Here is a 12,122-nt window from a genome sequence, read left to right on the forward strand (position 1 = left end):
AATCAGGGGAAAGGATGACAGTAAAAACATGTTTGTGTCATTTTTTGCTGAATCCGGTAATCTGAAGAGTTTCCTGAGAAATGGATTTTATTTCGGGAGGAAGGAGGGGTGGATCGGGTGTGGATTATTAGATTGACTGTCAATAGAATAGAACAAGGTCAAAAAGTCGACATTGAAAAGGTTGACATGGAACCCAATTAGTGTAATGCATACCCTCGCATGGCTCTCCATGCTACGGGCTTGGCACCTCACTACAATTGGCACACTATTAAATTACACTGGGTCAGTCCCATTAATTGGACAATGTCCCACTGCCATATCTGCGGTTTGCAGTGTCCTGCAGTGGTGGGCAGTTGGGGGAGGCATTGGTCACCGTTGCTCTGTGCATGAACACGGCATCTACTCAGTGAGGGGAAAGAAGCTGGGGGCTGCACAAGTGTGCCTTGGGAACCAAGGCACACTTACTGCACAAGTGTGCAGTGCATTACTGGAAGTTGACTATGTCCCATGAGACTTTGCACAAGTGGTCAGAGGCTGAGAGGCTTGTGCTGAGCTCTGATTGGTCAAGCTTATCACATGCTTCTCAGACCTGTGGAGGACAGCAGCAGCAGTCTTGTCATGGGAGGGTTTTTATCAGAGGCAGCACTGATAAATATACCCCCTGCAGTTACCCATTGATCCTTTAACCTGAGCCCTTTATGGGCACTTCCCCATTAGAGCTTTCAGATTATCAACCTGTTGTACATTCTAGATCACACAAGACATCTAATACCAGCAGGTTTGTACATACTCCCACGTGTCATTTTTCCCTATTCTTTCTGACCACCTCCAGTTGTAGACCACATATATTATGGATACAACTGTATGATAAAACAGACGCCCTGACTATTATGCTTACCCATGGAGTTTACTTGTACTCTCCCAGCAACTTTGCCATTTGCATGTACCCTCTTAGCACAATGTTCCTACTTTTGCTTTATAACATGTCCTTATATTTGAACTTGCCTCCTAGTTTATTTGAACTAGTCAGTGACATACGCAGCACTAGGTGAGAGCAGTAGCCTGAGAGGAGCTGATTGCACCCTTGCTAGCGGCTAGCCTCTTGCTGTGTAAGGAAGGCTGCTGCAGCTGCGCAGGGAGTAACGGTGGAACATTTACTGTATTAAATAAATACTGTACATCAAAAAGCTGCTAGGCAATGGATCGACAGACTCTCCTCCTCTGCTTGCTTGCTGCCTGCATGCTTAAGCCAGGGGCGTAACTAGTACTTTGTGGGCCCCATAGCAAAATCTTGAAAGCACCCCATGTCACTGCAATGCTCATTAGGGATGATTTCATTTAGCGTGCTCTGAATATCATGCTGTTATGTTGGAGTATGGCGGTACTCAGCTGTTTAGTTGCAAGTACCTGCATTCTCCAACTAAAGTTTGATCTGCACTAGGGCACAAAACAGCACTACTCCTGGGTTGCAAGCCGATATCCACTAGTCAGGACTGCTGATTTGAATAGCCCCCCGATCTCTTCCACAATGTATTCACAATGCTCTGAATTGAATCAACCCCAAAGAGGAGGAAAGGGGGGGGGGTGTAGGGGAGGAGACAGAGGTTAGGGAAGGAGAGGGGGAGTTGAAGAGGAGGAGATGGGGGTTGGATGAGGAGATAGGGGTTATAGGAGTTGAGGAGATGGTAGAGGAGGAGAGGGGGTTGTATAGGAGGAGATGGGGTTGAGGAGGAGAGGGGGTTGTAAAGGAGGAGAGGGTGGTGTAGGGGTGGTAGAGGAGGAGATGGGTGGGTAGAGGAGGAGAGGGGGTTGTATAGGAGAGGGGGGTACAGAAGGAGACAGGGGTTAGAGGAGGAGAGGAGGTGGTAGAAGAGGAGATGTGGTGGTAGAGGAGACAGGGGGAGGTAGAGGAGGAGATGGGGTTAGAGGAGGAGACAAGGGTTGTGTAAGACAAGAGGGGGTGGTAGAGGAGGAGACGGGTAATACAGGAGGAGATGGGCGGCAGAGGAGGAGAGGGGGTTGCATAGGAGGAGAGGGGTAGAGAAGGAGATGGGGGTTAGAGGAGGAGACAGAGGTGGTAGAGGAGACGGGGTTGTAGAGGAGGAGATGGGGTTGTAGAGGAGGAGATGGGGGCTAGATGAGGAGAGGGAGTGGTTTAGGAGGAGAGGGTGTATAGGAGAGATGGAGTGGTAGAGGAGGATACGGGGGTGGTAGAGGATGAGATGGGGTGGTATAGAAGGATTTGGCGATTCCCATAGATAACTGTCTATTATATTGAAAAGCAAAAGATCACTCTGCTTAAGCCTTAAATGGTACTACAAGAGAGATCTCCAGAACGAGGCTTGGTCTTGGAATGCAAACAGGAAGTTTCCTGTTCAGCAGACCGGCACATGAATACGCAACACAGCAATAGACGCTGCTTGAGAACGAGGCCGGACCCGCATGACGCGGCCGCAGCTAGATTGAGCTATGGACGTAGTACCAGAGTGAGGCTTGACCCGCATGACGCGAGCGCATGCGCAGAGTGAAAATCGCCGTCATAAAAGGCGGAAGTGCAGTATTAGCTATATACTTCTCCTGAGGAAGCCGCTGAAGGACGTAGGCGGAGAAACGCGTTGAGAGGGGACTTTCAGGCTGATATTTTATCCAGCAATCGGATTGGTCTTGGATATGACCGCAGTGTGGGCGGTCGGAGAAATTCGTCGCTGAAGCTACAAGCCACTGATACCCCTGGGTTACAATAAGTATTACCACAATGCCAATGTGCACATGTTTGTGGGGACTTGAACTCTGACCTATTTAAACCTACTAACTGGCTCTGCTAATGAGCAATGAAAGTCTGCAACTGCATGCATAACAAAACTAACCAGTTCTAATACCAAGGGGGGAGTTCCTGTTATATGTTTGTGTGTCTATATTGGCCAAATATTGTATTTTTAATGTGTAAATTTTATTAAATATTTCATATATTCAGTACAGAGCTGTTCCTATCTTTCTTTTTCTGGTTTAGGACGAGATGGGGTGGTAGAGGAGGAGAGGGGGTGGTATAGGAGGAGAGGGGGTGGTAATTAAGAAGAGGGGGTGGTAAATGAGGAGAGGGGTGGTATAGGTGAAGAGGGAGTGGTATATGAGGAGACGGGGGTGCTAGAAATGGAGAGGGTGGTAGTGGAGAAGGGAGAGCAGGCAGGTGTTTAAATGTTACATCCATTACTTTACGCCTCCCATTCCCCCTTCCTCACCCAAAGTGGCGTGGTGATTGATTTCCGGGCCACAAGCGCTAATTAACTCATGTGGTATGCTCCCTCCCCCCAGTGACAACAGTGGCCAGCAGCAGCAGGGGTGGAGGAGGCCAGCCCGGGCCCAGCGCGGTGAGTCCACTGGGGGAATTATGGGCCTTATTCTGGTTGGTTCTTTGGGATGCGCGTTCTTTAAGAAATGACCGAACGCCACGCACGGCGGACATTCTAAGAACACATGCCCACAGGTCGTCCGCATCCGTTTGGACGGACTCGCTAAGAAGAGGGAGTGTCTTCAGACTGCATCCAAACGTGCGTGTGCAGTGGGAACTCAAAGAATCTGCACGGTCTTTCTGCGTCCGAACGGATGGGAATCAGACCGTACGCATTGAATTGGTGTATTTGCGCAAACCTCAGTAATCTATTCGGGAGTCATGTTTCAGCAACAAGACACATTTATCCAATTAGAGTACCTCATAACATATATATTTATTTGTCATTAAATCAATTACTTCCTAAATGACACTTAAACACATTACTAGCACTTTAGATTAACCCTTACATCATGCTAAGTTGAAATACTCCATTGTTTCCCCTTTTCCTGATTTTTATGTATGCATAATATTTTTTAATTGCAAGGCAAATGCAATCCTTCTAAAAGGTCAACTTTTGATTTACACATAATAAATGTCAAATACCTACAGTTTAAAACACAGTATGTTTGCAGCATATATTCAAGTATTTTGTAATGGCCCATTTAGGCAGCAATGCTTCCAATCGAACCTGTCAAAAAAGTGTGTACTGTAATTAATCACTAATGACTAGAGGAGTGGATTGTATTGTGGTCAGCTGCGAGTGAAGGTGCGGTCATACTAATTGGGCGATTCGAATGCCTAGCACATGAACCATTGCCTTCCGAAAACTGAAACTTGCTTATTGACACCGAAGATTTCTGCCGTGTTGGTTCCCTTGCACTGGGTGTCCGGTCCGAATGCACACCTACCACTGTTCGTGCACTCCCACGTGTACGCACAGTTTTGCCCACTTTGAAACCGCGCCCTTGTGTACACCCACATGATGCCCATTTTACGCCCATATTTCCCGAGGGAGTTCGGTGCACATTTGTAGACCATATTGGTGAGAATGAGTGCGAAGACACTGCGTTGCACATGTGCATTGCGTTGCTTACGCATGCGCAGGTAGCTAAAAATCGCCGTCTGAAAGAATTTGGAACGGACCGCACCAACCAGAATAAGTCCCTATGTGTAAGTGGCACTAGTGGGGGCATTATGTGTGTAAACATCAGTATAGGGGCATTATGTGTGTAAGCAGCACTAGAGGGGGCAGTTTGTGTGTAAGTGGCTCTACAGGGGGCATTATATATATTAGGTGTGTCATAAAGTGAAGTAAGCATTACAGTGTATGGCATATTTTGTTATTGGCATTACTGTGTATGGCATAATGTATAAGAAGGAAAAATAACAAGGGGGTGCTGAAACATACCCTTGTCCAGAGGCGTAACTACTTTTTTTGCGCCCCCCCGCCGGACATTTCGGGCGCCCCCCCCGAAATATTAACCCCATCCTTACCCGTCCCCATTGCCGCCGGCGCTTCTGCCTCTAACCCGACACGCAGATCTGTGTCGGGTGGTCCCCGGCTCCGGCTGCAGTGCTAATATAATAACAGACACTCGGAAAATGGCTGCCCCCATACAGCATTATGGGGGCAGCCATTTTCCGAGTGTCTCTTATTATATTAGCACTGCAGCCGGAGCCGGGGACCGCACGTCACCCGACACATATCTGCGTGTCGGGTTAGAGGCAGCGGCTCCGGCGGCAATGGGGTAAGGAGGGGGAGGGCAGGAGTCGGGAGCCGGGACCAGGTGGTAACTATAGTCCCGCAGACCCCCCAGGCGCCCACACCTGCCTAGCGCCTCCCCGCCACCGCGGGGGCTGCGGGACTATAGTTACGCCACTGCCCTTGTCACCTAGTTACACTTTAGCTTCTAGCCAAGGAAGGTTTTAGATGACCAGCTAGATGCCACGAGAAGTATCATCCACACAGACAGTGTTACTGTGCCACTTAGCAATGAGGTGGTTAGCTGTGGAACTAGGGGAGTTTCAAGAGAGTAGACTGGCATTATGTCAGGGCACGAAACATGCCCTTGCTCCGGGTGCCGTGGCACCTAGCTACACCACTGGGTGTAAGATTCTGTCCTTATAAATGTGGAATTGCAATTCGTAAGCGAGTTTGCTAAATTCCTGGCTTGGACCTGTCTGCAGGAATGGAGTACAATGTGTACCCACGGCTCTGCTCCTACATAGTGACCCCCTCTCACAATAGGAAATGCACCTGCAAGATGCAGCGTTGCCGTGATTTTGGCTGGCAAAAGCAGCCTGGCATTGCTTTGTAAATTACCGAATATTTTAAAAATGAAGTCAACTCGCCATTAAATTCCTGAGGCCTTGAACTTGTTTTCTATAACATTTTCCCACGAAATTTTGCACATGTTGAATTATTTTTACTATTATTGGAAGAAAATGAGTAACATTTTTAACAGAACTCTATAAAGTACTTTATGGTTCTATTTACAAAATGAAACATATTTCACTTTAAACAATATAAAAGATTTATGAACTGCAGGCCACCTTTACATCAAAAGCAAACTCCAAAGAAGTTTTTATGTTTGTTATTTTTTAAGAAACATTTATTATTACAAATAAAAATAAGTACATTTGCAATGGCCGATGACAACAATGAAATTAAAAACCATGATTGGTGTACCTAATATCTAATATTGATGTTAGTGCCGCCAGACAAAACACACTTAAATATAGCATGCTGAATAGAATAGAATCAACTTTATTGGCCATGTATGCTTGCGCACACTAGGACTTTTTTGTGGATTTACAGTGCAGCATCAAGCAGGGATGAAGGGGGGGGGGGGGGGGAAGGCATTACATACATTACATGTGGGGAACACATGCCCACCAAGTTGCACAGCGCCTAGGCAGCCATCAGCGGCGCCACTGGTCACTGCTACAGCCAGGTAGGTAACATTAAGCAGAGACAGTACAGTTATCACACAGGGAACACATACCCACCAAGCTGAACAGTGCCTAGGCAGCCATCAGCGGCACCACTGGTTGCTGAAACAGCCAGGTAGGTAACAATACAAGCAGACAGTACAGTTATCACACAGGGAATATATTTGACTGAGCTGCACAGCTCCTAGGCAGCCATCAGCGGCGCCATCTTGATCATGCTGCTCAAAGGCAGCAGTAATAATAATATTTGTATTTATGAACCACTTTTCTTCCAAAGCTGACACACCCTGCCAGCTTGTTGCTGGCAGGGTGTGCAATCAGTGAAGGAACAGCATACAGGCTTTGCATACAGTGGGGGTAGAGGTATATGATGAAGATCATGGTAAAGAAACAGTAAAACAAAGTGTAATACATAGCTTTCCTCAGCTCAGAGGCGGAGACAGATAGTAATTTGGGAAAAGCAAAATAAAATGTGGCAGTGTTTCGGTTTATGTCCAAATACAGTCCAAACTCCAGTTCTAACTCATTGCTTGCTTCAGATGATGATGCCAGACAAGCCTTGGCCAGGCTTCTCCAAATTTCCCATTTTAAAGGAAAGTTAGGTCAGCTGGTACAGGGGGAGGGGTTGGTGTTTGCACACATTGCTCAGCTTATCTGATTAAAGGTGGGGGATGTTGTAGGCTCCCAGTAGCAAAACACATTTCCATTGCAGACTGTTCTTTTAAATGAAAAGCATCAGGTTTTGGAAAATGGCATTCATGTACCTGTACAGAGGAGATGAGAGATGGTTTTAAAACTTTATTCCAGTTCTAACTCATTGCTTGAATCTCTTATATTTGGATATACAGTATATAAAAATCTGCACTTCTCAGTTTCTTTAGTACCGTGGTCACCAATCAGCATCCGGCAAGTCTTTTTGAAGTCATCAGCGCTTCCCGCCGCAGCGCTAGTAGGAGACGGACGGAGTCAAAGTAAGATGCCGCTACAGCGGCTACACCATTCTTGCCTCACATGCTGCGGCGTGAAAGGAGGAGAGGAGGCTGAGCGAGGAAGCCCGGAGAGCAGGAAGCTGCACAGACCACGGTCAGCCACACCCAGCTGTCCGCCGCCACCCCACGTGACCCAGCCCGGCCATTCACAGCAGGACGCACATGGCTGAGTCGGACGGCGGGTGACAGCAGCAGCATGGGATGAGGAGGAGAAGGGCAGCAGCTGTGGCGGTGAGAGGACTGTGCGGGGAGGGGGGGGGGTCTCCGGCGCCAGGGACAAGGCGTCATTTGGTCCGGTCCCCCTTCTCCCAACAGTCCCGATTTTATCGGGAGAGTCCATAGCGGCAAAATGGGGGCGTGGCCTCGCGGAAGAGCCGCGAGTATAGGCCATGCCCCAAATTAGGTCACGCCCCCCTCCGGCGCGCAGCAGCAGTATCCAGGCTACGCAGCTTCAAAAGTTGGGAGGTATGCTTTCAGAAAGGGGGGGGGGGGGGCACCAAATGACTGCCTTGCCCCGGGCGCCGGAAACCCTAGTTTCGGCCCTGCCGTGGTCACCAACCTGTTGCTCACGAGCTTCCGGTAGCTCGCCGCAGCCATTCGGGTGGCTCAACCACTCCTCTGCTCCACCTTTGTCTGGCCGCCTGTCACACTCCTCTGCCTCAGAGGAGACAGACGCTAGAGGTCATATTTGCACAGCTCTGCAGCATTACCCAGAAGTGACGGGAATACTTAGTACCAGGACCTTTTTAACATTTGCCCAGGCCCCTGGGCAAAATAATTCAGTGGGCCCCCTCTCTCCCTTTCCCCCTCCTCACTTCGCCTACATGCAGACAGCGGGGGCTGTGAGCTGAATTGTAGCGCTATTTGCCGGGCGGCGGGCGGAAGCGCTGCTGAATTTGAAAAGACTGGTTGGACGCTGATTGGCTATTTCAGCAGCGCTTCCCGTCTGCCGTCTGGCAAATAGCCGCTACAAGCTCCCAGCAGCCACTGCCTGGTTCCCTACTGCCTGGACGCTGATGGCCAGACGCCACTGCACAGGTTGCGCTATTTGCCGGGTGGCTGGCAGGAATCGTTGCTGAATTTGAAAAGACTGGCCAGGCGCTGATATGCTGATTTCTCTCAGCCAATCAGTGTCCGGCCAATCTTTTTAAATTCAGCAGTGCTTCTCGCCTTTTCACCCGGCAAATAGCGCTACAAGGCAGCTCCCATACCCTGCTGCCCGGACCTCACTGCCCGCCACAGCAGCTCCCCAGGGCAGTGCCATCTCCCTTATTGGGGTGGGCCCCTGATCAACTGCACATTAAGCCCAATGATAAAGATGGCACTGCTTAGTGCTGATGCCACCCTGATTGCCACATGGAGAATGAGCATTCTCCACAATGAGCATTAACCCCTGGCAAGGAGCATTAACCCTTGGCAAGGAGCATTAACCCTTGGCAATGAGCACTTACCCCTGGTAATGAGTATTCACCCGTGGTAATGAGCATTGCACCCCTGGCAACAAGCAGGTAATTTAAAATGAATTAGAAGCCTTACTTAGGGACACAGTGTGTGGCATATTGTTTCAGAGGCATTGTGGTGTGGAGCATAATGTGTCAGGAGCATTACAGTGTGTGGCATGTGTCAAGGGCATTGCGGTTTGTGGCATATTGGCAGAGGCATTACGGTGTGCGCCATATTGTCAGGAGAATTGTGGTGTGTGGCAAATTATCAGGGTTATTGTGTGTATTATAATGTGTCATGGGCATTACAGTGTGCGGCATGTTTCTGGGGCATTGCAGTGTGCGGCATATTGTGTCATGGGCATTGCGGTGAGACATCTTGAGTCAGGGGCATTTCAGTGTGCAGCATATTGAGTCAGGGGCATTACAATGTGTGGCATTTTGTCAGGGCTTTTGCGGTGTGCACCATATTGTCAGAGGCATTGGAGTGTGTGGCCAGTGCTGGTGCAAGGTTTCTTAGTACCCAAGGCAAAAACTCTGCCTACAGCGCAACCCCCCCCCCCCCCCTGCTGTCCCGGCTCCTGCTGCTAATGAAAACTGACCATCACAATATGTCCGCCCCGCTTTTGTTATGCAATTGCCTACAGCATTGTTGTATGTATACAGACTGGGCCAGGCTTTTTTGAAACTTAGCATACACTCTGTTACTCACTAACAAAACGAATGCTTATTGAGAAGAAATATTAACCACACATGGTTATCTGTAACTCGCTATGCTAACCATCTTATCTCTTTCAACTTGCAAAAATAGTACAGAGTTAGCAAAGATTGCATAGCACTCGAATCTTAAGTCGAATAGCAAGGGAATCTCACTGTGTGTACACACCATTAGATTTGCACTATATAGTTATTGCTGCCCTGTCTATCTGGGTTTCAATTTGTGCTGTCACGGAAGCGCGCATTGGGATCACAAGGTAAAAAACCTGTGCGATCTGCATACAATATGAATACCATTTTGACTATATAGTCAAAATCTAATGCATACCTCCCAACAGTCCCGATTTTAGCGGGACAGTCCCGATTATCAGGGCCTGTCCCGCTGTCCCACCCGCGGGCGGCAGTGTCCCGCGGTGTGAGGGGGCTGTTGGGAGTCCCCCCTGTCAGCTGCTAAGCAGCGGGGAATAAACGCTGTGCGCATGCGCACAGCGTCTATTCCCGCAGCCAGGGGGCTGGGGGCATGGCTAGAGGCTCACAGAGCCTCTTGGTCATGCCCCCATAGCGGCAAAATGGGGGCGTGGCCTCGTGGGAGAGCCGCGAGTATAGGCCATGCCCCCAAATTAGGCCACACCCCCGAAAATTTCAACGCGCCTCCGGCGCGCAGCAGCAGCGTCCCGCCTGCAGACCTGGCAGAGTTGGGAGGTATTTAATGTCAAATCTCACCGTGTGTACACAGCATAAGAGATTCAGCTCATTAAATTTAAGTGTGAGTTTTGTCTGGCAGCACAAAGATCAATATTAGATTTTTGATACACCAATCATGTTTTTTTATTTCATTATTGTCAGTGGCCAATGCAAATGTACTAATTTTGTTTTGTAATATTAAATGTTTCTTAAAAAGTATTAAACAGTAAAATCTCTTTCACACTAGTACCGCATCATGAATTTTTCTTTGGTCTTCACAATTTAAAGGGCTGAGTAACCCTTTCAGAAGTGGCAGCACTGAAAAAGATATAATTAGACAAAGAGATCAGCGCCCAGACACACTTGTGTATTGTTTAAAAGTTAAAAAATGAATCGCCCAACGTGGGGCTCGAACCCACGACCCTGAGATTAAGAGTCTCATGCTCTACCGACTGAGCTAGCCGGGCGAATGTGCACATTTGTTCCTGATGCCAAAAGTTACAGGGAATCTTGCTGCAGTTGGGACCAGTGACAACTGTGAATGAACTCCAACGTTGCTCTGGCCCCTCCTACATCTGCAGCTCAGCAACAGTGCAGATCAGCTTTACAGAGACTGTCACTGCTGTGACTGAGTTCATGAAGAAATTGGCTTGATCTAAAGTTTGTAATGATGTAAAATGTGTGCTAATTTATATAATATAGTAGGTAAATGTCGATATACTCATATTATAATTTGTTCTATTTTTTATTTTAGATGTCTAAAATATTAGCTGTCCTTGAACAGGTTTGTCTTATAAACAGAAGTAATTGCAATTATTTTTGAAATGAGACATGAGACTTGATGCATCGAAGTATACATGTCATCACTATTATTATCGCTAAATATTTTCAACCATTAAACATTGGCAGCATGGGCATTACATGAAATGGGCACTACTACTGCTTAAATTGTATTGGTTAAACATTGGTTAAATATATAAATTAAGCACAAATCAATATTCTTACATGCATTTTGATACTATACTTTCTTAACGGCGGTACCCATCCAAGTATTGCCTATGGAGTTATACTCATAAGAGAGTACAAAGGGCCATAGAAGGCAGCTAAATCCTACTGCTCTCCATTATATCTATCCTGCTCTGCCTTTCTACAAGCGCTCACTGACTTCACACCCTTCCCAGGGGTGTGTGAGGGTGCCGGGCACAATCCGGGAACCAAGTGGAGGCTCTGCTGTAAGTGGCGCACTGTCAGCCTGCGGAGACAGCCGCCGCACTGTCCTCAGCCTATGACCTTGTGTGGGCGCCATCTTGCTGCTGCTGCTGCATACTGTACAGAGATGCGGACCATTGGAGCTACAGCCCGGGGTGCACACATCTGCTGGTACTCTCCATATCAACCACGGAGGCACACCTGACACCCTGCTTTACACCAAGAGCCCCCTTCCACACAGAGACCTGAAGCCTGCTTTATTGGGAAGAGGTAAGGAGGGGATTGCAGCCATTTTAGCTTCAGGAGCTGAGACACGATGACGCACAGGCACCGTCATCCTTGATGTTTTAGGGAGAGGGAGTGCTCTATCTGCTTCACAGAAACAGCTATTAGCTTGGTGGTGTGCTAGCCACCACCATTTCTTTTTGTGTTTTTGTGTACCAGCTTATTGGTTACTCTACATGCCCTAAGTGCAGTTGCATCTCCTATACAACTCGACATGGCAGCCTCTGTACAGCTTATTCTACAGGTTATTTATGCCTCTGCTGATAGACTCCTTGCCAAGATTGCTGCAGTGCAGGGGGATGCCCTTTTTATCTCCTGTACTCCCATTGACAGTCCTATATCTCCAGGCTGTGGACCTACAGCCCATACTGAAAAGGCTTCGTACTGTTCCCTAGATGAGCTCTCTCTGATGGCCTCCTCGTGCTATGTGGACAATTCCTACCCTGTCTCAGCGAATTTCCTCTCCTATACTTGTGATAAATGAGGTTGCTGATGGGGAAGTTATTCCTTGTG

General features: G+C 48.1%; 1 non-coding gene across 1 annotated transcript; it reads right to left on the bottom strand.

The window, feature by feature from the left end:
• Window positions 1-10,509: 10,509 nt before the first annotated feature.
• On the bottom strand, window positions 10,510-10,582 carry TRNAK-CUU (transfer RNA lysine (anticodon CUU)). Its single transcript has one exon. It is a non-coding gene; the product is annotated as a tRNA-Lys (tRNA).
• Between the last annotated feature and the right edge of the window lie 1,540 nt (window positions 10,583-12,122).

The sequence above is a fragment of the Crinia signifera genome, chromosome 4, assembly GCF_055691185.1.
Source record: "Crinia signifera chromosome 4, ASM5569118v1, whole genome shotgun sequence".
NCBI classification, from domain to species: Eukaryota; Metazoa; Chordata; class Amphibia; order Anura; family Myobatrachidae; genus Crinia; species Crinia signifera.